This window comes from Ranitomeya variabilis, chromosome 3 (assembly GCF_051348905.1).
Source record: "Ranitomeya variabilis isolate aRanVar5 chromosome 3, aRanVar5.hap1, whole genome shotgun sequence".
Classification (NCBI taxonomy): domain Eukaryota; kingdom Metazoa; phylum Chordata; class Amphibia; order Anura; family Dendrobatidae; genus Ranitomeya; species Ranitomeya variabilis.
The window spans coordinates 633096445-633123850 of record NC_135234.1 but is presented as its reverse complement, the minus strand read 5'-3'; positions in this window follow the sequence as shown (position 1 = coordinate 633123850).

Below are 27406 nucleotides of genomic sequence, written 5' to 3'. Positions count from 1 at the left end.
ATGTTCATGCCTCTGATTTGGTCCGTGCCTTTCATAGGGCTCATCCAGATCGCCCTGGTGGTTCTTGTGAGGGTTCGGTGCCCCCTCCTTAAGGGGGGGGTACTGTTGTGATTCGGTTATTGGGCTCCCCCAGTGGTCACTTGTGGTACTGGTGTCTTGTGAGCTTTGCTTTTTCAGTTCACCTGTTTCTATCAGGATGTGGGAGTTCCTATTTAGCCTTGCTCCTCAGTCATTCTAGTGCCTGCCATCAATGTAACCAGAGTCATTCTGTTGCATGTTCCTGCTCCCAGTCTGCTGATCAGCTAAGTTGGACTATTCTGTCCTAGTCTATTTTTGTATGTTTTGTCCAGTTTGCAGTTATGTGATTCTCTGCAGCTGGAAGCTCTTGTGGGCTGAAATTACCACTCCGGTGTCATGAGTTGGCACATGAGTTTAAGGTAATTTCAGGATGGTATTTGATAGGGTTTTGTAGCTGACCGCGAAGTCCACTATTGTATCTTTCTGCTATCTAGTTAGTGGGCCTCGCTGTGCTAAATCTGCTTTCATACTACGTGTGTCTTTTCATCTGAACTCACCGTTATTATATGTAGGGGGCTACTATCTCCTGTGGGGACTTTCTCTGGAGGCAAGCCAGGACTGTGTTTCTTCTATCAGGGGTAGTTAGTTCTCCGGCTGGTGCGAGACGTCTAGCGAAAACGTAGGTACGTTCCCTGGCTACTATTAGTTGTGTGTATAGGTTTAGCATCGCGGTCAGCTCTAGTTTCCATCACCCGAGAGCTTGTCCGTTTTTCTATGCTCCTGATGTTCCCCTGCCATTGGGAACCATAACAGTGATGTCACCGCTGTGCTGTACTTTCACTTTCACTTTACGGCGCTCAGTCAGTGTGGGAAGCGGCCGCCGGGGGACGCGAAGGTGAGCATGTACTGTTTGTTTTTTTTACATTTTACACTGGTAACCAGGGTAAACATCGGGTTACTAAGCGCGGCCCTGCGCTTAGTAACCCGATGTTTACCCTGGTTACCAGTGTAAAACATCGCTGGTATCGTTGCTTTTGGTGTCAAACACGACGATACACGCCGGTCTGACGACCAAATAAAGTTCTGAACTTTGTTCAATGACCAGCGATATCACAGCAGGATCCTGATCGCTGCTGCATGTCAAACTAAACAATATCGCTAGCCAGGACGCTGCAACGTCACGGATTGCTAGCGATATCGTTTAGTGTGAAGGTACCTAAAAGACGAAAGACAAAAGACAAAAGACAAAGACCAAAGACAAAGACAAAGACCAAGATCAAGACCAAGACCAAGACCAAGACTAAGACGAAAGACGAAAGACAAAAGACAAAAGACAAAGACCAAGATCAAGACCAAGACCAAAGACAAAAGACAAAGACGAAAGACGAAAGACAAAAGACAAAAGACAAAGACCAAAGACCAAGATCAAGATCAATACCAAGACCAAGACCAAGACGAAAGACAAAAGACAAGGACCAAAGACCAAGACCAAGACCAAGACGAAAGACGAAAGACAAAGACCAAGACCAAGACGAAAGACGAAAGACAAAGACCAGGACCAAGACAAAAGACGAAAGACAAAGACCAAGACCAAGACGAAAGACGAAAGACAAAGACCAGGACCAAGACAAAAGACGAAAGACAAAGACCAAGACCAAGACGAAAGACGAAACATGAAAGACAAAGACCAAGACGAAAGACGAAAGACAAAGACCAAGACCAAGACGAAAGACGAAACACGAAAGACCAAGACGAAAGACGAAAGACCAAAGACAAAGACCAAAGGCAAAGACGAAAGACGAAAGAAAAAAAACAAAAGACAAAGACCAAAGATGAAAAACAAAATACAAAAGACAAAAGAAAAAAGACAAAAGACAAAGACCAAAGACCAAGACCAAGATGAAAGACGAAAGACAAAGACCAAAGAACAAGACCAAGACCAAGACCAAGACGAAAGACAAAAGACCAAGACCAAAGACCAAGACCAAGACCAAGACCAAGACGAAAGACAAACACCAAAGACCAAGACCAAGATGAAAGACGAAAGACCAAAGACCAAAGACAAAGACCAAAGACAAAGACCAAAGACAAAGACCAAAGACCAAGACAAGACAAAAGACGAAAGACAAAGACCAAAGGCAAAGACGAAAGACCAAAGACCAAAGACCAAGACCAAGACGAAAGACGAAAGACCAAAGACCAAAAACAAAGACCAAAGACAAAGACCAAAGACAAAGACCAAGACAAGACAAAAGACGAAAGACAAAGACCAAAGGCAAAGACGAAAGACAAAAGACAAAAGACAAAGACCAAAGATGAAAGACAAAATACAAAAGAGAAAGACCAAGACGAAAGACAAAAGACAAAAGACAAAAGACAAAGACCAAAGACAAAGAACAAGATCAAGACCAAGACGAAAGACGAAAGACAAAAGACAAAAGACCAAGACCAAAGACGAAAGATGAAAGACAAAGACCAAAGACCAAGACGAAAGACAAAGAACAAAGACCAAGATGAAAGACCAAGACCAAGACCAAAGACGAAAGACGAAAGATGAAAGACAAAGACCAAAGACCAAGACCAAAGACGAAAGACGAAAGACAAAGACCAAGACCAAGACGAAAGACGAAAGACAAAGACCAAAGACCAAAGACCAAAGACCAAGACCAATATGACAGACGAAAGACAAAGACCAAAGACCAAGACCAAGACGAAAGACGAAAGACCAAGACCAAGACGAAAGACGAAACACGAAAGACAAAGACCAAGACGAAAGACGAAACACGAAAGACAAAGACCAAGACGAAAGACGAAATACGAAATACGAAAGACCAAAGACAAAGACCAAAGACAAAGACCAAGACAAGACGAAAGATGAAAGACAAAGACCAAAGGCAAAGACGAAAGACGAAAGAAAAAAAACAAAAGACAAAGACCAAAGATGAAAGACAAAATACAAAAGACAAAAGAAAAAAGACAAAAGACAAAGACCAAAGACCAAAGACCAAAGACCAAGACCAAGATGAAAGACGAAAGACAAAGACCAAAGACCAAAGACGAAAGACCAAGACCAAGACGAAAGACGAAAGACAAAGACCAAAGGCAAAGACGAAAGACGAAAGACAAAAGACAAAGACCAAAGACCAAGACCAAGACCAAGACGAAAGACGAAAGACAAAAGACAAAGACAAAAGAAAAAAAACAAAGACCAAAGACCAAGACCAAGACCAAGACGAAAGACCAAGACCAAGACCAAAGACGAAAGACAAACACCAAAGGCAAAGACGAAAGACGAAAGACAAAAGACAAAGACCAAAGACCAAGACGAAAGACAAAAGACAAAAGACAAAAGACAAAAGACAAAGACCAAGATCAAGACCAAGACCAAAGACCAAAGACGAAAGACGAAAGACAAAAGACAAAGACCAAAGACAAAGACCAAGACCAAGACCAAGATCAAGACCAAGACCAAGACGAAAGACGAAAGACAAAAGACAAAAGACAAAGACCAAAGACCAAGACCAAAGACCAAGACCAAGACCAAGATGAAAGACGAAAGACGAAAGACGAAAGACAAAAGACAAAAGACAAAGACCAAAGACAAAGACCAAGACCAAGATCAAGACCAAGACCAAGACGAAAGACAAAAGACAAAGACCAAAGACAAAGACCAAAGACCAAGACCAAGACCAAGACGAAAGACAAAAGACCAAGACCAAGACCAAAGACGAAAGACAAATACCAAAGGCAAAGACGAAAGACGAAAGACAAAGACCAAAGACCAAGACCAAGACGAAAGACAAAAGACAAAAGACAAAAGAGAAAAGACAAAGACCAAGATCAAGACCAAGACCAAAGACCAAAGACGAAAGACAAAAGACAAAGACCAAAGACAAAGACCAAGACCAAGACCAAGATCAAGACCAAGACCAAGACGAAAGACGAAAGACAAAAGACAAAAACCAAAGACAAAGACAAAGACAAAGACCAAGACCAAGATCAAGACCAAGACCAAGACGAAAGACAAAAGACAAAGACCAAAGACAAAGACCAAAGACAAAGACCAAGATCAAGACCAAGACGAAAGACGAAAGACGAAAGACAAAAGACAAAGACCAAAGACAAAGACAAAGACAAAGACCAAGACCAAGACCAAGACCAAGACGAAAGACAAAAGACAAAGACCAAAGACAAAGACCAAAGACAAAGACCAAGATCAAGACCAAGACGAAAGACGAAAGACGAAAGACGAAAGACGAAGACCAAGACCAAGACCAAGACGAAAGACGAAAGACCAAGACCAAGACGAAAGACAAAGACCAAGACGAAAGACGAAAGACAAAGACCAAAGACCAAAGACCAAAGACCAAGACCAATATGAAAGACGAAAGACAAAGACCAAAGACCAAGACCAAGACGAAAGACGAAAGACAAAGACCAAGACCAAGACGAAAGACAAAGACCAAGACGAAAGACGAAAGACGAAAGACGAAAGACCAAGACCAAGACGAAAGACGAAACACGAAAGACAAAGACCAAGACGAAAGACAAAAGACGAAAGACAAAAGACAAAGACCAAAGACAAAGACCAAGACCAAGATCAAGACCAAGACCAAGACGAAAGACAAAAGACAAAGACCAAAGACAAAGACCAAAGACAAAGACCAAGATCAAGACCAAGACGAAAGACGAAACACGAAAGACAAAGACCAAGACGAAAGACGAAAGACGAAAGACAAAAGACAAAGACCAAAGACAAAGACCAAGACCAAGATCAAGACCAAGACCAAGACGAAAGACAAAAGACAAAGACCAAAGACAAAGACCAAAGACAAAGACCAAGATCAAGACCAAGACGAAAGACGAAAGACAAACGACAAAAGACAAAAGACAAAGACCAAAGACAAAGACCAAGACCAAGATGAAAGACAAAAGACAAAGACCAAGATCAAGACCAAGACGAAAGACGAAAGACAAAAGACAAAAGACAAAGACCAAGACCAAGACCAAGACCAAAGACCAAGATCAAGACCAAGATGAAAGACAAAAGACGAAAGACAAAAGACAAAGACAAAAGACAAAGACCAAGATCAAGATCAAGACCAAGACCAAGACGAAAGACGAAAGACAAAAGACAAAGACCAAAGACAAAGACCAAGATCAAGACCAAGACCAAAGACAAAGACCAAAGACAAAGACCAAAGACAAAGACCAAGACCAAGATCAAGACCAAGACCAAGACGAAAGACGAAGAACAAAGACCAAGACCAAGACCAAAGACAAAGACCAAGACCAAGATGAAAGACGAAAGACGAAAGACGAAAGACAAAGACCAAAGACAAAGACCAAGATCAAGACCAAGACGAAAGACGAAAGACGAAAGACAAACGACAAAAGACAAAAGACAAAGACCAAAGACAAAGACCAAGATCAAGACCAAGACCAAAGACCAAAGACGAAAGACAAAAGACAAAGACCAAGACCAAGACCAAGACCAAGATCAAGACCAAGACCAAGACGAAAGACGAAAGACGAAAGACAAAAGACAAAGACCAAAGACAAAGACCAAGACCAAGATCAAGACCAAGACCAAGACGAAAGACGAAAGACGAAAGACGAAAGACCAAGACCAAGACGAAAGACGAAACACGAAAGACAAAGACCAAGACGAAAGACGAAAGACGAAAGTCAAAAGACAAAGACCAAAGACAAAGACCAAGACCAAGATCAAGACCAAGACCAAGACGAAAGACAAAAGACAAAGACCAAAGACAAAGACCAAAGACAAAGACCAAGATCAAGACCAAGACGAAAGACGAAAGACAAACGACAAAAGACAAAAGACAAAGACCAAAGACAAAGACCAAGACCAAGACCAAGATGAAAGACAAAAGACAAAGACCAAGATCAAGACCAAGACGAAAGACGAAAGACGAAAGACGAAAGACGAAAGACAACGACAAAGACCAAGATCAAGACCAAGACCAAGACGAAGACGAAAGACAAAAGACGAAAGACCAAGACCAAGACCAAGATCAAGACCAAGACGAAAGACGAAGAACAAAGACCAAGACCAAGACCAAAGACAAAGACCAAGACCAAGATGAAAGACGAAAGATGAAAGACAAAGACCAAAGACAAAGACCAAGATCAAGACCAAGACGAAAGACGAAAGACAAAAGACCAAAGACAAAGACCAAAGACAAAGACCAAAGACAAAGACCAAAGACAAAGACCAAAGACAAAGACCAAGATCAAGACCAAGACCAAGACGAAAGACGAAAGACAAAAGACAAAGACCAAAGACCAAGATCAAGACCAAGACCAAAGACGAAAGACGAAAGACAAAAGACAAAAGACAAAGACCAAGATCAAGACCAAGACCAAGATGAAAGACACAAGACGAAAGACAAAAGACAAAAGACAAAGACCAAAAACAAAGACCAAAGACAAAGACCAAGACCAAAGACAAAGACCAAGACCAAAGACAAAGACCAAGACCAAGACCAAGATGAAAGACGAAAGACAAAAGACAAAACACAAAGACCAAAGACAAAGACCAAGACCAAGACCAAAGACCAAGACCAAAGACAAAGACCAAAGACAAAGACCAAGACCAAGACCAAGATGAAAGACGAAAGACGAAAGACAAAAGACAAAAGACAAAGACCAAAGACAAAGACCAAGATCAAGACCAAGACGAAAGACGAAAGACAAAAGACAAAGACCAAGGACAAAGACCAAGACCAAGACGAAAGACGAAAGACAAAAGACAAAGACCACAGACAAAGACCAAGACCAAGACCAGGACCAAGATGAAAGACGAAAGACGAAAGACAAAAGACAAAGACCAAATACAAAGACCAAAGACCAAGACCAAGACCAAAGACCAAGACCAAGATGAAAGACGAAAGACGAAAGACAAAAGACAAAAGACAAAGACCAAAGACAAAGACCAAAGACAAAGACCAAGATGAAAGACAAAAGACGAAAGACAAAAGACAAAAGACAAAAGACAAAGACCAAAGACAAAGACCAAGACCAAGACCAGGACCAAGATGAAAGACGAAAGACGAAAGACAAAAGACAAAGACCAAATACAAAGACCAAAGACCAAGACCAAGACCAAAGACCAAGACCAAGATGAAAGACGAAAGACAAAAGACAAAAGACAAAGACCAAAGACAAAGACCAAAGACAAAGACCAAGATGAAAGACAAAAGACGAAAGACAAAAGACAAAGACCAAAGACAAAGACCAAAGACAAAGACCAAGATCATGACCAAGACCAAGACGAAAGACAAAAGACAAAAGACAAAAGACAAAAGACAAAGACCAAAGACAAAGACCAAGACCAAGACCAAGATGAAAGACGAAAGACGAAAGACAAAAGACAAAGACCAAAGACAAAGACCAAAGACCAAGACCAAGACCAAGACGAAAGACGAAAGACAAAAGACAAAAGACAAAGACCAAGATCAAGACCAAGACCAAGACGAAAGACGAAAGACAAAAGACAAAAGACAAAAGACAAAAGACAAAGACCAAAGACAAAGACCAAGATCAAGACCAAGACCAAGACCAAGACCAAGACGAAAGACGAAAGACGATAGACAAAAGACAAAAGACAAAGACAAAGACCAAGACCAAGACCAAGACGAAAGACAAAAGACAAAAGACAAAAGACAAAGACCAAAGACCAAGATCAAGACCAAGACCAAGACGAAAGACAAAAGACAAAAGACAAAAGACAAAGACCAAAGACCAAGATCAAGACCAAGACCAAGACGAAAGACAAAAGACAAAGACCAAAGACCAAGATCAAGACCAAGACCAAGACGAAAGACAAAAGACAAAGACCAAAGACAAAGACCAAGACCAAGACCAAGATCAAGACCAAGACCAAGACGAAAGACAAAAGACAAAGACCAAAGACAAAGACCAAGACCAAGACCAAGACGAAAGACAAAAGACAAAGACCAAAGACAAAGACCAAGACCAAGACCAAGATCAAGACGAAGACCAAGACGAAAGACGAAAGACAAAAGACAAAGACCAAAGACAAAGACCAAGACCAAGACCAAGACGAAAGACAAAAGACAAAGACCAAAGACAAAGACCAAAGACAAAGACCAAAGACAAAGACCAAGATCAAGACCAAGACGAAAGACGAAAGACGAAAGACGAAAGACAAAGACCAAGACCAAGACGAAAGACGAAAGACCAAGACCAAAGGTACCGTCACACTAAACGATATCGCTAGCGATCCGTGACGTTGCAGCGTCCTGGCTAGCGATATCGTTTAGTTTGACACGCAGCAGCGATCAGGATCCTGCTGTGATGTCGCTGGTCGCTGAATAAAGTCCAGAACTTTATTTGGTCGTCCGATCGCCGTGTATCGTTGTGTTTGACACCAAAAGCAACGATACCAGCAATGTTTTACACTGGTAACCAGGGTAAACATCGGGTTACCAAGCGCAGGGCCGCGCTTAGTAACCCGATGTTTACCCTGGTTACCAGCGTAAAAGTAAAAAAAACAAACACTACATACTTACCCAGCGTCATACCTCCCCCAGCGTCTGCTTCCTGACACTGACTGAGCGCCGGCCCTAAAGTGAAAGTGAAAGCCGCTGTGCTGTTAGGGCCGGAGCTCAGTCAGTGTCAGGAAGCAGACGCTGGGGGACGCTGGGTGAGTATGTACTGTTTGTTTTTTTTACTTTTACGCTGGTAACCAGGGTAAACATCGGGTTACTAAGCGCGGCCCTGCGCTTAGTAACCCGATGTTTACCCTGGTTACCCGGGGACCTCGGCATCGTTGGTCGCTGGAGAGCGGTCTGTGTGACAGCTCTCCAGCGACCAAACAGCGACGCTGCAGCGATCGGCATCGTTGTCGCTATCGCTGCAGCGTCGCTTAATGTGACGGTACCTCAAGACCAAGACGAAAGACAAAGACCAAGACCAAGACGAAAGACGAAAGACGAAAGACGAAAGACAAAGACCAAAGACCAAAGACCAAGACCAATATGAAAGACGAAAGACAAAGACCAAAGACCAAGACCAAGACCAAGACGAAAGACGAAAGACGAAAGACAAAGACCAAGACCAAGACGAAAGACAAAAGACAAAAGACAAAGACCAAAGACCAAAGACCAAGATCAAGACCAAGACCAAGACCAAGACCAAGACGAAAGACAAAAGACAAAAGACAAAGACCAAAGACAAAGACCAAGACAAAAGACTTAAGGTACCTTCACATTAAGCGATGCTGCAGCGGTAGCGACAACGATGCCGATCGCTGCAGCATCGCTGTTTGATCGCTGGAGAGCTGTCACACAGACCGCTCTCCAGCGACCAACGATGCCGAGGTCCCCGGGTAACCAGGGTAAACATCGGGTTACTAAGCGCAGGGCCGCGCTTAGTAACCCGATGTTTACCCTGGTTACCAGCGTAAAATGTAAAAAAAACAAACAGTACATACTCACATTCGCGTCCCCCGGCGTCCGCTTCCTGCACTGACTGAGCGCCTGCCCTAACAGCAGAGCGGTGACGTCACCGCTGTGCTGTACTTTCACTTTCACTTTACGGCGCTCAGTCAGTGTGGGAAGCGGCCGCCGGGGGACGCGAATGTGAGCATGTACTGTTTGTTTTTTTTACATTTTACACTGGTAACCAGGGTAAACATCGGGTTACTAAGCGCGGCCCTGCGCTTAGTAACCCGATGTTTACCCTGGTTACCAGTGTAAAACATCGCTGGTATCGTTGCTTTTGGTGTCAAACACGACGATACACGCCGGTCTGACGACCAAATAAAGTTCTGAACTTTGTTCAATGACCAGCGATATCACAGCAGGATCCTGATCGCTGCTGCGTGTCAAACTAAACAATATCGCTGGCCAGGACGCTTCAACGTCACGGATCGCTAGCGATATCGTTTAGTGTGAAGGTACCTAAAAGACGAAAGACAAAAATCAAAAGACAAAGACCAAAGACCAAGATCAAGACCAAGACCAAGACCAAGATGAAAGACAAAAGACAAAAGACAAAGACCAAAGACCAAGATCAAGATCAATACCAAGACCAAGACCAAGACGAAAGACGAAAGGCAAGGACCAAAGACAAAGACCAAGACGAAAGACGAAAGACAAAAGACAAAAGACAAAGACCAAAGACCAAAGACCAAGACGAAAGACAAAGACCAAAGACCAAGACCAAGACGAAAGACGAAAGACAAAGACCAAAGACCAAAGACCAAGACCAAGACGAAAGACAAAGACCAAAGACCAAGACCAAGACGAAAGACGAAAGACGAAACACGAAAGACAAAGACCAAGACGAAAGACGAAAGACGAAACACGAAAGACAAAGACCAAGACGAAAGACGAAACACGAAAGACCAAGACGAAAGACGAAAGACGAAACACGAAAGACAAAGACCAAGACCAAGACGAAAGACGAAACACGAAAGACCAAGACGAAAGACGAAAGACCAAAGACAAAGACCAAAGACCAAAGACAAAGACCAAGACGAAAGACAAAAGACAAAGACCAAAGGCAAAGACGAAAGACGAAAGAAAAAAAACAAAAGACAAAGACCAAAGATGAAAGACAAAATACAAAAGACAAAAGAAAAAAGACAAAAGACAAAGACCAAAGACCAAGACCAAGATGAAAGACGAAAGACGAAAGACAAAGACCAAAGAACAAGACCAAGACCAAGACGTAAGACAAAAGACCAAGACCAAAGACCAAGACCAAGACGAAAGACTTAAGACAAAGACCAAAGACCAAGACCAAGATGAAAGACCAAAGACCAAAGACCAAAGACAAAGACCAAAGACAAAGACCAAAGACAAAGACCAAGACCAAGACCAAGACAAAAGACGAAAGACAAAGACCAAAGGCAAAGACGAAAGACCAAAGACCAAAGACCAAGACCAAGACGAAAGACGAAAGACCAAAGACCAAAGACAAAGACCAAAGACCAAAGACAAAGACCAAGACAAGACAAACGACGAAAGACAAAGACCAAAGGCAAAGACGAAAGACGAAAGACAAAAGACAAAAGACAAAAGACAAAGACCAAAGATGAAAGACAAAAGACAACAAAGACCAAAGACAAAGACCAAGATGAAGACCAAGACGAAAGACGAAAGACAAAAGACAAAAGACCAAAGACGAAAGACGAAAGACAAAGACCAAAGACCAAGATGAAAGACAAAGAACAAAGACCAAGATGAAAGACCAAGACCAAGACCAAGACCAAAGACCAAAGACGAAAGATGAAAGACAAAGACCAAAGACCAAGACCAAGACCAAAGACGAAAGACAAAAACCAAAGACAAAGAACAAGACCAAGACGAAAGAAGAAAGACAAAAGACAAAGACCAAAGACAAAGACCAAGACCAAGACGAAAGACCAAATACAAAGACCAAGACCAAGACGAAAGACAAAGACAAAGACCAAGATCAAGAACAAGATGAAAGACGAAAGACGAAAGACAAAAACCAAGACGAAAGACAAAGACCAAGACCAAGACCAAGATGAAAGACAAAGACCAAAGACCAAAGACAAAAGACAAAAGACAAAGACCAAAGACGAAAGACGAAAGACAAAGACGAAAGACAAAGACCAAAGACCAAGACCAAGACGAAAGACGAAGCACGAAAGACAAAGACAAAAGACAAAAGACAAAGACCAAAGACCAAGACGAAAGACGAAAGACAAAAGACAAAAGACAAAGACGAAGACGAAAGACAAAGACCAAGACCAAGACCAAGACGAAAGACGAAAGACGAAAGACAAAGACCAAGACCAAGACGAAAGACGAAAGAAAGACCAAGACCAAGACGAAAGATGAAAGACGAAAGACAAAGACCAAAGACAAAGACCAAAGACAAAGACCAAGACAAGACGAAAGACGAAAGATGAAAGACAAAAGACAAAAGACAAAGACCAAAGACCAAAGACCAAAGACCAAAGACCAAGACCAAGACGAAAGACAAAAGACAAAAGACAAAAGACAAAAGACAAAAGACGAAGACGAAGACGAAAGACAAAGACCAAGACCAAGACCAAGACGAAAGACCAAGACCAAGACGAAAGACAAAAGACAAAGACAAAGACAAAGACCAAGACCAAGACGAAAGACGAAAGAAAGACCAAGACGAAAGTGGAAAGACGAAAGACCAAAGACAAAGACCAAAGACAAAGACCAAGACAAGACGAAAGACGAAAGACAAAAGACCAAGACCAAGACGAAAGACGAAAGACGAAAGACAAAGACCAAGACCAAGACGAAACACGAAAGACAAAGACCAAGACGAAAGACGAAATACGAAAGACGAAATACGAAAGACCAAAGACAAAGACCAAAGACAAAGACCAAGACAAGACGAAAGACGAAAGACAAAGACCAAAGGCAAAGACGAAAGACGAAAGAAAAAAAACAAAAGACAAAGACCAAAGATGAAAGACAAAATACAAAAGACAAAAGACAAAAGACAAAGACAAAAGACCAAGACCAAGATGAAAGACGAAAGACAAAGACCAAAGACCAAAGACCAAAGACCAAAGACCAAGACCAAGACCAAGACGAAAGACGAAAAACCAAGACCAAAGACGAAAGACAAAGACCAAAGGCAAAGACGAAAGACGAAAGACAAAAGACAAAGACAAAAGACAAAAGACAAAAGACAAAGACCAAAGACCAAGACCAAGACCAAGACGAAAGACGAAAGACGAAAGACAAAAGACAAAGACAAAAGACAAAAGACAAAGAACAAAGACCAAAGACCAAGACCAAGACGAAAGACGAAAGACGAAAGACGAAAGACCAAGACCAAGACGAAAGACGAAAGACGAAAGACGAAAGACCAAGACCAAGACCAAAGACGAAAGACAAAGACCAAAGGCAAAGACGAAAGACGAAAGACGAAAGACAAAAGACAAAGACCAAAGACCAAGACCAAGACCAAAGACGAAAGACGAAAGACGAAAGACGAAAGACAAAGACAAAAGACAAAGACCAAAGACCAAGACCAAGACGAAAGACGAAAGACGAAAGACAAAAGACAAAGACAAAAGACAAAAGACAAAGACCAAAGACCAAGACCAAGACGAAAGACGAAAGACAAAAGACAAAGACAAAAGACAAAAGACAAAAGACAAAGACCAAGACCAAGACGAAAGACGAAAGACGAAAGACGAAAGACCAAGACCAAGACCAAGACCAAAGACGAAAGACAAAGACCAAAGGCAAAGACGAAAGACGAAAGACAAAAGACCAAGACCAAGACCAAAGACGAAAGACAAAGACCAAAGGCAAAGACGAAAGACGAAAGACAAAAGACAAAGACCAAAGACCAAGACCAAGACCAAGACCAAAGACGAAAGACGAAAGACGAAAGACGAAAGACGAAAGACAAAAGACAAAAGACAAAGACAAAAGACAAAAGACAAAGACCAAAGACCAAAGACCAAGATCAAGACCAAGACCAAGACCAAGACGAAAGACGAAAGACGAAAGACAAAAGACAAAAGACAAAGACCAAAGACAAAAACCAAGATCAAGACCAAGATCAAGACCAAGACCAAGACGAAAGACGAAAGACAAAAGACAAAAGACAAAGACCAAAGACAAAGACCAAGATCAAGAAAAGACCAAGACGAAAGACAAAAGACAAAAGACAAAGACCAAAGACCAAGACCAAAGACCAAGACCACGACCAAGACCAAGATGAAAGACGAAAGACAAAAGACAAAAGACAAAGACAAAAGACAAAAGACAAAGACCAAAGACCAAGACCAAAGACCAAGACCACGACCAAGACCAAGATGAAAGACGAAAGACGAAAGACAAAAGACAAAAGACAAAGACCAAAGACAAAGACCAAAAACAAAGACCAAAGACAAAGACCAAAGACAAAGACCAAAGACAAAGACAAAGACCAAAACCAAGACCAAGATCAAGACCAAGACCAAGACGAAAGACGAAAGACAAAAGACAAAAGACAAAAGACCAAGATCAAGACCAAGACCAAAGACCAAAGACCAAAGACGAAAGACGAAAGATGAAAGACAAAGACAAAAGACAAAGACCAAGATCAAGACCAAGATCAAGACCAAGATCAAGACCAAGACCAAGACGAAAGACGAAAGACAAAAGACAAAGACAAAAGACAAAGACCAAGATCAAGACCAAAGACGAAAGACAAAAGACAAAGACCAAAGACAAAGACCAAGATCAAGACCAAGACCAAGACGAAAGACAAAAGACAAAAGACAAAGACCAAAGACAAAGACCAAGATCAAGACCAAGACCAAAGACCAAGATCAAGACCAAGACCAAGATCAAGACCAAGACGAAAGACAAAAGACAAAAGACAAAGACCAAAGACAAAGACCAAGATCAAGACCAAGACCAAAGACCAAGATCAAGACCAAGACCAAGACGAAAGACGAAAGACAAAAGACAAAGACCAAAGACAAAGACCAAGATCAAGACCAAGACCAAAGACCAAGATCAAGACCAAGATCAAGACCAAGACCAAGACGAAAGACGAAAGACAAAAGACAAAGACCAAAGACAAAGACCAAGATCAAGACCAAGACCAAGACGAAAGACAAAAGACAAAAGACAAAGACCAAAGACAAAGACCAAGATCAAGACCAAGACCAAAGACCAAGATCAAGACCAAGACCAAGATCAAGACCAAGACGAAAGACAAAAGACAAAAGACAAAGACCAAAGACAAAGACCAAGATCAAGACCAAGACCAAAGACCAAGATCAAGACCAAGACCAAGATCAAGACCAAGACGAAAGACAAAAGACAAAAGACAAAGACCAAAGACAAAGACCAAGATCAAGACCAAGACCAAGACGAAAGACAAAAGACAAAAGACAAAGACCAAAGACCAAGACCAAAGACCAAGACCAAAGACCAAGACCAAAGACAAAGACCAAAGACAAAGACCAAGATCAAGACCAAGACCAAGACCAAGACCAAGACGAAAGACGAAAGACAAAAGACAAAGACAAAAGACAAAGACCAAGATCAAGACCAAGACCAAGACGAAAGACGAAAGACGAAAGACAAAAGACAAAGACCAAAGACAAAGACCAAGATCAAGACCAAGACCAAGACGAAAGACAAAAGACAAAAGACAAAGACCAAAGACAAAAGACAAAGACCAAGATCAAGACCAAGACCAAGACGAAAGACGAAAGACGAAAGACAAAAGACAAAGACCAAAGACAAAGACCAAGATCAAGACCAAGACCAAGACGAAAGACAAAAGACAAAAGACAAAGACCAAAGACAAAGACAAAGACCAAGATCAAGACCAAGACGAAAGACGAAAGACGAAAGACAATAGACAAAAGACAAAGACCAAAGACAAAGACCAAGACGAAAGACAAAAGACGAAAGACAAAGACCAAAGACAAAGACCAAGACGAAAGACTTAAGGTACCTTCACATTAAGCGACACTGCAGCGGTAGCGACAACGATGCCGATCGCTGCAGCGTCGCTGTTTGATCGCTGGAGAGCTGTCACACAGACCACTCTCCAGCGACCAACGATGCCGAGGTCCCCGGGTAACCAGGGTAAACATCGGGTTACTAAGCGCAGGGCCGCGCTTAGTAACCCGATGTTTACCCTGGTTTCCAGCGTAAAATGTAAAAAAACAAACCGTACATACTCACATTCGCGTCCCCCGGCGTTCGCTTCCTGCACTGACTGAGCGCCTGCCCTAACAGCAGAGCGGTGACGTCACCGCTGTGCTGTACTTTCACTTTCACTTTACGGCGCTCAGTCAGTGTGGGAAGCGGCCGCCGGGGGACGCGAAGGTGAGCATGTACTGTTTGCTTTTTTTACATTTTACACTGGTAACCAGGGTAAACATCGGGTTACTAAGCGCGGCCCTGCGCTTAGTAACCCGATGTTTACCCTGGTTACCAGTGTAAAACATCGCTGGTATCGTTGCTTTTGGTGTCAAACACGACGATACACGCCAGTCTGACGACCAAATAAAGTTCTGAACTTTGTTCAATGACCAGCGATATCACAGCAGGATCCTGATCGCTGCTGTGTGTCAAACTAAACAATATCGCTAGCCAGGATGCTGCAACGTCACGGATCGCTAGCGATATCGTTTAGTGTGAAGGTACCTAAAAGACGAAAGACAAAAGACAAAAACCAAAGACCAAGATCAAGACCAAGACCAAGACCAAGATGAAAGACAAAAGACAAAAGACAAAGACCAAGATCAAGACCAAGACCAAAGACAAAAGACAAAGACGAAAGACGAAAGACAAAAGACAAAGACCAAAGACCAAGATCAAGATCAATACCAAGACCAAGACGAAAGACGAAAGACAAGGACCAAAGACAAAGACCAAGACGAAAGACGAAAGACAAAAGACAAAAGACAAAGACCAAAGACCAAGACGAAAGACAAAGACCAAAGACCAAGACCAAGACGAAAGACGAAAGACAAAGACCAAAGACCAAGACCAAGACCAAGACGAAAGACGAAAGACAAAAACCAAGACGAAAGACGAAAGACGAAAGACGAAACACAAAGACCAGGACCAAGACAAAAGACGAAAGACAAAGACCAAGACCAAGACGAAAGACGAAACACGAAAGACAAAGACCAAGATGAAAGACGAAAGACAAAGACCAAGACCAAGACGAAAGACGAAACACGAAAGACCAAGACGAAAGACGAAAGACCAAAGACAAAGACCAAAGACCAAAGACAAAGACCAAGACAAGACGAAAGACGAAAGACAAAGACCAAAGGCAAAGACGAAAGACGAAAGAAAAAAAACAAAAGACAAAGACCAAAGATGAAAGACAAAAAACAAAAGACAAAAGAAAAAAGACAAAAGACAAAGACCAAACACCAAGACCAAGATGAAAGACAAAAGACAAAGACCAAAGACCAAGACCAAGAACAAGACGAAAGACAAAAGACCAAGACCAAAGACCAAGACCAAGACCAAGACCAAAGACGAAAGACAAAGACCAAAGACCAAGACCAAGATGAAAGACGAAAGACCAAAGACCAAAGACAAAGACCAAAGACAAAGACCAAAGACAAAGACCAAGACAAGACAAAAGACGAAAGACAAAGACCAAAGGCAAAGACGAAAGACCAAAGACCAAGACCAAGACGAAAGACGAAAGACCAAAGACCAAAGACAAAGACCAAAGACAAAGACCAAAGACAAAGACCAAAGACAAAGACCAAGACAAGACAAAAGACGAAAGACAAAGACCAAAGGCAAAGACAAAAGACGAAAGACAAAAGACAAAAGACAAAGACCAAAGATGAAAGACAAAATACAAAAGAGAAAGACCAAGACGAAAGACAAAAGACAAAGACCAAAGACAAAGACCAAGATCAAGACCAAGACGAAAGACAAAAGACAAAAGACAAAAGACCAAGAAGAAAGACAAAGACCAAAGACCAAGACGAAAGACAAAGAACAAAGACCAAGATGAAAGACCAAGACCAAGACCAAAGACGAAAGACAAAGACCAAAGACCAAGACCAAGACCAAAGACGAAAGACAAAAACCAAAGACAAAGACCAAAGGTACCGTCACATTAAGCGACGCTGCAGCGATAGCGACAACGATGTCGATCGCTGCAGCGTCGCTGTTTGATCGCTGGAGAGCTGTCACACAGATTGCTCTCCAGCGACCAACGATGCCGAGGTCCCCGGGTAACCAGGGTAAACATCGGGTTGCTAAGCACAGGGCCGCGCTTAGTAACCCGATGTTTACCCTGGTTACCAGCGTAAAAGTAAAAAAAACAAACAGTACATACTCACCTGCGCGTCTCCCAGCGTCTGCTTCCTGACACTGACTGAGCTCCGGCCCTAACAGCACAGCGGCTTTCACTTTCACTTTAGGGCCGGATCTCAGTCAGAGCAGGAAGCAGACGCTGGGAGACGCGCAGGTGAGCATGTACTGTTTGTTTTTTTTACTTTTACGCTGGTAACCAGGGTAAACATCGGGTTACTAAACGCGGCCCTGCGCTTAGTAACCCGATGTTTACCCTGGTTACCAGTGTAAAACATCGCTGGTATCGTTGCTTTTGGTGTCAAACACAACGATACACGGCGATCGGACGACCAAATAAAGTTCTGGACTTTATTCAGCGACCAGCGACATCACAGCAGGATCCTGATCGCTGCTGCGTGTCAAACTAAACGATATCGCTAGCGAGGACGCTGCAACGTCACGGATCGCTAGCGATATCGTTTAGTGTGACGGTACCTCAAGACCAAGACGAAAGAAGAAAGACAAAAGACAAAGACCAAAGACAAAGACCAAGACCAAGATGAAAGACCAAATACAAAGACCATGACCAAGACGAAAGACAAAGACAAAGACCAAGATCAAGACCAAGATGAAAGACGAAAGACGAAAGACAAAAACCAAGACGAAAGACGAAAGACAAAAACCAAGACGAAAGACAAAGACCAAAGACCAAGACCAAGACGAAAGACAAAGACCAAGACCAAAGACCAAAGACGAAAGACCAAAGACCAAAGACAAAGAACAAGACGAAACACGAAATACAAAGACCAAAGACAAAAGTCAAAAGACAAAGACCAAAGACCAAGACCAAGATGAAAGACGAAAGACAAAGACCAAAGAACAAGACCAAGACCAAGACCAAGACGAAAGACAAAAGACCAAGACCAAAGACCAAGACCAAGACGAAAGACCAAAGACAAAGACCAAGACAAAGACCAAGACAAGACAAAAGACGAAAGACAAAGACCAAAGACCAAAGACCAAAGACAAAAGTCAAAAGACAAAGACGAAAGACGAAAGACGAAAGACAAAAGACAAAGACCAAAGACCAAAGACAAAAGTCGAAAGACGAAAGACGAAAGACGAAAGACAAAGACAAAAGATGAAAGACGAAAGACAAAGACCAAGACCAAGACGAAAGACGAAACACGAAAGACAAAAACCAAGACCAAGACGAAAGACGAAAGACGAAAGACAAAGACCAAAGACCAAAGACAAAGACCAAAGACAAAGACCAAAGACAAAGACCAAAGACAAAGACCAAGACCAAGACCAAGACCAAGACGAAAGACAAAGACCAAGACCAAAGACCAAGACCAAGACGAAAGACCAAGACCAAGACCAAGACGAAAGACGAAAGACGAAAGACCAAAGACAAAGACCAAAGACAAAGACCAAAGACAAAGATCAAGACCAAGACGAAAGACGAAAGACGAAAGACCAAAGACAAAGACCAAAGACAAAGACCAAAGACAAAGATCAAGACCAAGACGAAAGACGAAAGACCAAAGACAAAGACCAAAGACAAAGATCAAGACCAAGACGAAAGACGAAAGACAAAAGGCAAAAGACAAAAGACAAAGACCAAAGACAAAGACCAAGATCAAGACGAAAGATGAAAGACGAAAGACAAAAGACAAAGACCAAAGACCAAAGACCAAAGACAAAAGTCAAAAGACAAAGACCGAAGACCAAAGACGAAAGACGAAAGACGAAAGACAAAAGACAAAGACAAAAGACAAAAGACAAAAGACAAAAGACGAAAGATGAAAGTCAAAAGACAAAGACCGAAGACCAAAGACAAAGACCAAAGACAAAGATCAAGACCAAGACGAAAGACGAAAGACAAAAGGCAAAAGACAAAAGACAAAGACCAAAGACCAAGATCAAGACGAAAGACGAAAGACGAAAGACGAAAGACAAAGACCAAAGACCAAGATCAAGACGAAAGACGAAAGACGAAAGGCAAAAGACAAAAGACAAAGACCAAAGACCAAAGACCAAGATCAAGACGAAAGACGAAAGACGAATGACGAAAGACAAAGACCAAGACCAAGACGAAAGACGAAAGACGAAAGACAAAGACGAAAGACAAAGACCAAGACCAAGACGAAAGACGAAAGACGAAAGACAAAGACGAAAGACAAAGACCAAGACCAAGACGAAAGACCAAGACCAAGACCAAGACCAAGACGAAAGACAAAGACCAAGACGAAAGACGAAAGACCAAGACCAAGACCAAGACCAAGACGAAAGACGAAAGACAAAGACCAAGACCAAGACGAAAGACGAAAGACAAAGACCAAGACGAAAGACGAAAGACGAAAGACAAAGACGAAAGACAAAGACCAAGACCAAGACGAAAGACGAAAGACGAAAGACAAAGACGAAAGACAAAGACCAAGACCAAGACGAAAGACGAAAGACGAAAGACAAAGACGAAAGACAAAGACCAAGACCAAGACGAAAGACCAAGACCAAGACCAAGACCAAGACGAAAGAAAAAGACCAAGACGAAAGACGAAAGACCAAGACCAAGACCAAGACCAAGACGAAAGACGAAAGACAAAGACCAAGACCAAGACGAAAGACGAAAGACAAAGACCAAGACGAAAGACGAAAGACAAAAGACAAAGACCAAGACGAAAGAAAGACCAAGACCAAGACGAAAGATGAAAGACGAAAGACAAAGACCAAAGACAAAGACCAAAGACAAATACCAAGACAAGACGAAAGACGAAAGACAAAAGACAAAGACCAAAGACCAAAGACCAAGACCAAGATGAAAGACGAAAGACAAAGACCAAAGACCAAGACCAAGACCAAGACGAAAGACAAAAGACCAAGACCAAAGACCAAGACCAAGACCAAGACCAAAGACGAAAGACAAAGACCAAAGACCAAGATGAAAGACGAAAGACCAAAGACCAAAGACAAAGACCAAAGACAAAGACCAAAGACAAAGACCAAGACAAGACAAAAGACGAAAGACAAAGACCAAAGGCAAAGACGAAAGACCAAAGACCAAGACCAAGACGAAAGACGAAAGACCAAAGACCAAAGACAAAGACCAAAGACAAAGACCAAAGACAAAGACCAAAGACAAAGACCAAGACAAGACAAAAGACGAAAGACAAAGACCAAAGGCAAAGACAAAAGACGAAAGACAAAAGACAAAGACCAAAGATGAAAGACAAAATACAAAAGAGAAAGACCAAGACGAAAGACAAAAGACAAAGACCAAAGACAAAGACCAAGATCAAGACCAAGACGAAAGACAAAAGACAAAAGACCAAGACCAAAGACGAAAGACGAAAGACAAAGACCAAAGACCAAGACGAAAGACAAAGAACAAAGACCAAGATGAAAGACCAAGACCAAGACCAAGACCAAAGACGAAAGACAAAGACCAAAGACCAAGACCAAGACCAAAGACGAAAGACAAAAACCAAAGAAAAAGACCAAGACCAAGACGAAAGAAGAAAGACAAAAGACAAAGACCAAAGACAAAGACCATGACCAAGACGAAAGACCAAATACAAAGACCAAGACCAAGATGAAAGACAAAGACAAAGACCAAGATCAAGACCAAGATGAAAGACGAAAGACAAAAACCAAGACGAAAGACGAAAGACCAAAGACAAAAACCAAGACGAAAGACAAAGACCAAAGACAAAGACCAAGACCAAGACCAAGACGAAAGACAAAGACCAAGACCAAAGACCAAAGACGAAAGACCAAAGACCAAAGACAAAGAACAAGATGAAACACGAAATACAAAGACCAAAGACAAAAGACAAAAGTCAAAAGACAAAAACCAAAGACCAAGACCAAGATGAAAGACGAAAGACAAAGACCAAAGAACAAGACCAAGACCAAGACGAAAGACAAAAGACCAAGACCAAAGACCAAGACCAAGACCAAGACGAAAGACCAAAGACCAAAGACAAAGACCAAAGACCAAGACCAAGATGAAAGACGAAAGACAAAGACCAAAGAACAAGACCAAGACCAAGACGAAAGACAAAAGACCAAGACCAAAGACCAAGACCAAGACCAAGACGAAAGACCAAAGACCAAAGACAAAGACCAAAGACAAAGACCAAGACAAAGACCAAGACAAGACAAAAGACGAAAGACAAAGACCAAAGACCAAAGACAAAAGACAAAAGACAAAAGTCAAAAGACAAAAACCAAAGACGAAAGACGAAAGACGAAAGACGAAAGACAAAAGACAAAAGACGAAGACGAAGACGAAAGAAGAAAGAAGAAAGACGAAAGACGAAGACGAAGACGAAAGACGAAAGACGAAAGAAGAAAGACGAAAGACGAAAGACAAAAGACAAAGACCAAAGACCAAAGACAAAAGACAAAGACCAAAGATGAAAGACGAAAGACGAAAGACAAAGACGAAAGACGAAAGACGAAAGACAAAGACCAAGACCAAGATGAAAGACGAAACACGAAAGACAAAAACCAAGACCAAGACGAAAGACGAAAGACGAAAGACAAAGACCAAAGACAAAGACCAAAGACCAAGACCAAGATGAAAGACGAAAGACAAAGACCAAAGAACAAGACCAAGACCAAGACGAAAGACAAAAGACCAAGACCAAAGACCAAGACCAAGACCAAGACGAAAGACCAAAGACCAAAGACAAAGACCAAAGACAAAGACCAAGACAAAGACCAAGACAAGACAAAAGACGAAAGACAAAGACCAAAGACCAAAGACAAAAGACAAAAGACAAAAGTCAAAAGACAAAAACCAAAGACGAAAGACGAAAGACGAAAGACGAAAGACAAAAGACAAAAGACGAAGACGAAGACGAAAGAAGAAAGAAGAAAGACGAAAGACGAAGACGAAGACGAAAGACGAAAGACGAAAGAAGAAAGACGAAAGACGAAAGACAAAAGACAAAGACCAAAGACCAAAGACAAAAGACAAAGACCAAAGATGAAAGACGAAAGACGAAAGACAAAGACGAAAGACGAAAGACGAAAGACAAAGACCAAGACCAAGATGAAAGACGAAACACGAAAGACAAAAACCAAGACCAAGACGAAAGACGAAAGACGAAAGACAAAGACCAAAGACAAAGACCAAAGACCAAGACCAAGACCAAGACCAAGACGAAAGACAAAGACCAAGACCAAAGACCAAGACCAAGACGAAAGACCAAGACCAAGACCAAGACGAAAGACGAAAGACGAAAGACGAAAGATGAAAAACGAAAGACCAAAGACAAAGACCAAAGACAAAGACCAAAGACAAAGATCAAGACCAAGACGAAAGACGAAAGACGAAAGATGAAAGATGAAAGACGAAAGACCAAAGACAAAGACCAAAGACAAAGACCAAAGACAAAGATCAAGACCAAGACGAAAGACGAAAGACGAAAGACGAAAGACCAAAGACCAAAGACCAAAGACGAAAGACCAAAGACAAAGACAAAAGACCAAGACCAAGACCAAGACGTAAGACGAAAGACAAAGACCAAAAACCAAGACCAAGACGAAAGACGAAAGACAAAGACCAAAGACCAAGACCAAGACGAAAGACCAAGACCAAGACCAAGACGAAGACGAAAGACGAAAGACGAAAGACGAAAGACGAAAGACCAAAGACAAAGATCAAGACCAAGACGAAAGACGAAAGACCAAAGACCAAAGACGAAAGACGAAAGACCAAAGACCAAAGACAAAGATCAAGACCAAGACGAAAGACGAAAGACGAAAGACAAAAGGCAAAAGACAAAAGACAAAGACCAAAGACAAAGACAAAGATCAAGACGAAAGACGAAAGATGAAAGACAAAGACCAAGACCAAGACGAAAGACAAAAGACGAAAGACAAAGACCAAGACCAAGACCAAGACCAAAATGAAAGACGAAAGACAAAGACCAAGACGAAAGACGAAAGACAAAAGACAAAGACCAAAGACAAAGACCAAGACCAAGACGAAAGACAAAGACAAAGACAAAAGACAAAGACCAAGACGAAAGACGAAAGAAAGACCAAGACGAAAGACGAAAGACAAAAGACAAAGACCAAGACCAAGATGAAAGACGAAAGACAAAGACCAAAGACCAAGACCAAGACGAAAGACAAAAGACAAAAGACGAAAGACGAAAGACCAAAGACGAAAGACGAAAGACCAAAGACAAAGACCAAAGACAAAGATCAAGACCAAGACGAAAGACAAAAGACGAAAGACGAAAGACAAAAGGCAAAAGACAAAAGACAAAGACCAAAGACAAAGACAAAGACCAAGATCAAGACGAAAGACAAAAGACAAAAGACAAAAGACAAAGACCAAAGACCAAGACCAAGACGAAAGACGAAAGACCAAGACCAAAGACGAAAGACAAAGACCAAAGGCAAAGACGAAAGACGAAAGACAAAAGACAAAGACCAAAGACCAAGACCAAGACGAAAGACGAAAGACGAAAGACAAAAGACAAAGACAAAAGACAAAAGACAAAAGACAAAGACCAAGACCAAGACCAAGACCAAGATGAAAGACAAAAGACAAGACAAAAGACAAAGACCAAGATCAAGACCAAGACCAAAGACGAAAGACAAAAGACAAAAGACAAAAGACAAAAGACAAAAACCAAGATCAAGACCAAGACCAAAGACGAAAGATGAAAGACAAAAGACAAAGACCAAGATCAAGAAAAGACCAAGACGAAAGACAAAAGACAAAAGACAAAGACCAAAGACCAAGACCAAAGACCAAGACCACGACCAAGACCAACATGAAAGACGAAAGACAAAAGACAAAGACCAAAGACAAAGACCAAAAACAAAGACCAAAGACAAAGACCAAAGACAAAGACCAAAGACAAAGACCAAAGACAAAGACCAAGACCAAGATCAAGACCAAGACGAAAGACGAAAGACAAAGAACAAAGACCAAGATCAAGACCAAGACCAAAGACCAAAGACCAAAGACCAAAGACGAAAGATGAAAGACAAAAGACAAAGACCAAAGACCAAGACCAAGACCAAGACCAAGACGAAAGACGAAAGACAAAGAACAAAGACCAAGATCAAGACCAAGACCAAAGACCAAAGACCAAAGACGAAAGATGAAAGACAAAAGACAAAGACCAAAGACCAAGACCAAGACCAAGACCAAGACGAAAGACAAAAGTCAAAGACCAAAGACAAAGACCAAATACAAAGACCAAGATCAAGACCAAGACGAAAGACGAAAGACAAAGACCAAGACCAAGACCAAAGACCAAGATCAAGACCAAGACCAAGACCAAGACCAAGACGAAAGACGAAAGACAAAAGACAAAGACCAAAGACAAAGACCAAGATCAAGACCAAGACCAAGACGAAAGACAAAAGACAGAAGAGAAAGACCAAAGACCAAGACCAAAGACAAAGACCAAAGACAAAGACCAAGATCAAGACCAAGATCAAGACCAAGACCAAGACGAAAGACGAAAGACAAAAGACAAAGACAAAAGACAAAGACCAAGATCAAGACCAAGACCAAGACGAAAGACGAAAGACAAAAGACAAAGACCAAAGACAAAGACCAAGATCAAGACCAAGACCAAGAGGAAAGACAAAAGACAAAGACCAAAGACAAAGACCAAGATCAAGACCAAGATCAAGACCAAAGACGAAAGACGAAAGACAAAAGACAAAAGACAAAGACCAAGATCAAGACCAAGACCAAGACGAAAGACGAAAGACAAAAGACAAAGACCAAAGACAAAGACCAAGATCAAGACCAAGACCAAGACGAAAGACAAAAGACAAAAGACAAAGACCAAAGACCAAGACCAAAGACCAAGACCAAAGACCAAGACCAAAGACCAAGACCAAAGACAAAGACCAAGATCAAGACCAAGATCAAGACCAAGACCAAGACGAAAGACGAAAGACGAAAGTCAAAAGACAAAGACCAAAGACAAAGACCAAGACGAAAGACTTAAGGTACCTTCACATTAAGCGACGCTGCAGCGGTAGCGACAACGATGCCGATCGCTGCAGCGTCGCTGTTTGATCGCTGGAGAGCTGTCACACAGACCGCTCTCCAGCGACCAACGATGCCGAGGTCCCCGGGTAACCAGGGTAAACATCGGGTTACTAAGCGCAGGGCCGCGCTTAGTAACCCGATGTTTACCCTGGTTACCAGCGTAAAATGTAAAAAAACCAAACCGTACATACTCACATTCGTGTCCCCCGGCGTTCGCTTCCTGCACTGACTGAGCGCCTGCCCTAACAGCAGAGCGGTGACGTCACCGCTGTGCTGTACTTTCACTTTCACTTTACGGCGCTCAGTCAGTGTGGGAAGCGGCCGCCGGGGGACGCGAAGGTGAGCATGTACTGTTTGTTTTTTTACATTTTACACTGGTAACCACGGTAAACATCGGGTTACTAAGCGCGGCCCTGCGCTTAGTAACCCGATGTTTACCCTGGTTACCAGTGTAAAACATCGCTGGTATCGTTTCTTTTGGTGTCAAACACGACGATACACGCCGGTCTGACGAGCAAATAAAGTTCTGAACTTTGTTCAATGACCAGCGATATCACAGCAGGATCCTGATCGCTGCTGTGTGTCAAACTAAACAATATCGCTAGCCAGGACGCTGCAACGTCACGGATCGCTAGCGATATCGTTTAGTGTGAAGGTACCTAAAAGACGAAAGACAAAAGACAAAGACCAAAGACCAAGATCAAGACCAAGACCAAGACCAAGATGAAAGACAAAAGACAAAAGACAAAGACCAAGATCAAGACCAAGACCAAAGACAAAAGACAAAGACGAAAGACGAAAGACAAAAGACAAAAGACAAAGACCAAAGACCAAGATCAAGATCAATACCAAGACCAAGACGAAAGACGAAAGACAAAAGACAAAGACCAAAGACCAAGACCAAGACGAAAGACAAAGACCAAAGACCAAAGACCAAGACCAAGACGAAAGACGAAAGACAAAGACCAAAGACAAAGACCGAGACGAAAGACGAAAGACGAAAGACGAAACACAAAGACCAGGACCAAGACAAAAGACGAAAGACAAAGACCAAGACCAAGACGAAAGACGAAACACGAAAGACAAAGACCAAGATGAAAGACGAAAGACAAAGACCAAGACCAAGACGAACGACGAAACACGAAAGACCAAGACGAAAGACGAAAGACAAAGACCAAGACGAAAGACAAAACACGAAAGACCAAGACGAAAGACGAAAGACCAAAGACAAAGACCAAAGACCAAAGACAAAGACCAAGACAAGACGAAAGACGAAGACCAAAGGCAAAGACGAAAGACGAAAGAAAAAAAACAAAATACAAAGACCAAAGATGAAAGACAAAATACAAAAGACAAAAGAAAAAAGACAAAAGACAAAGACCAAACACCAAGACCAAGATGAAAGACAAAAGACAAAGACCAAAGACCAAGACCAAGAACAAGACGAAAGACAAAAGACCAAGACCAAAGACCAAGACCAAGACCAAGACCAAAGACGAAAGACAAAGACCAAAGACCAAGACCAAGATGAAAGACGAAAGACCAAAGA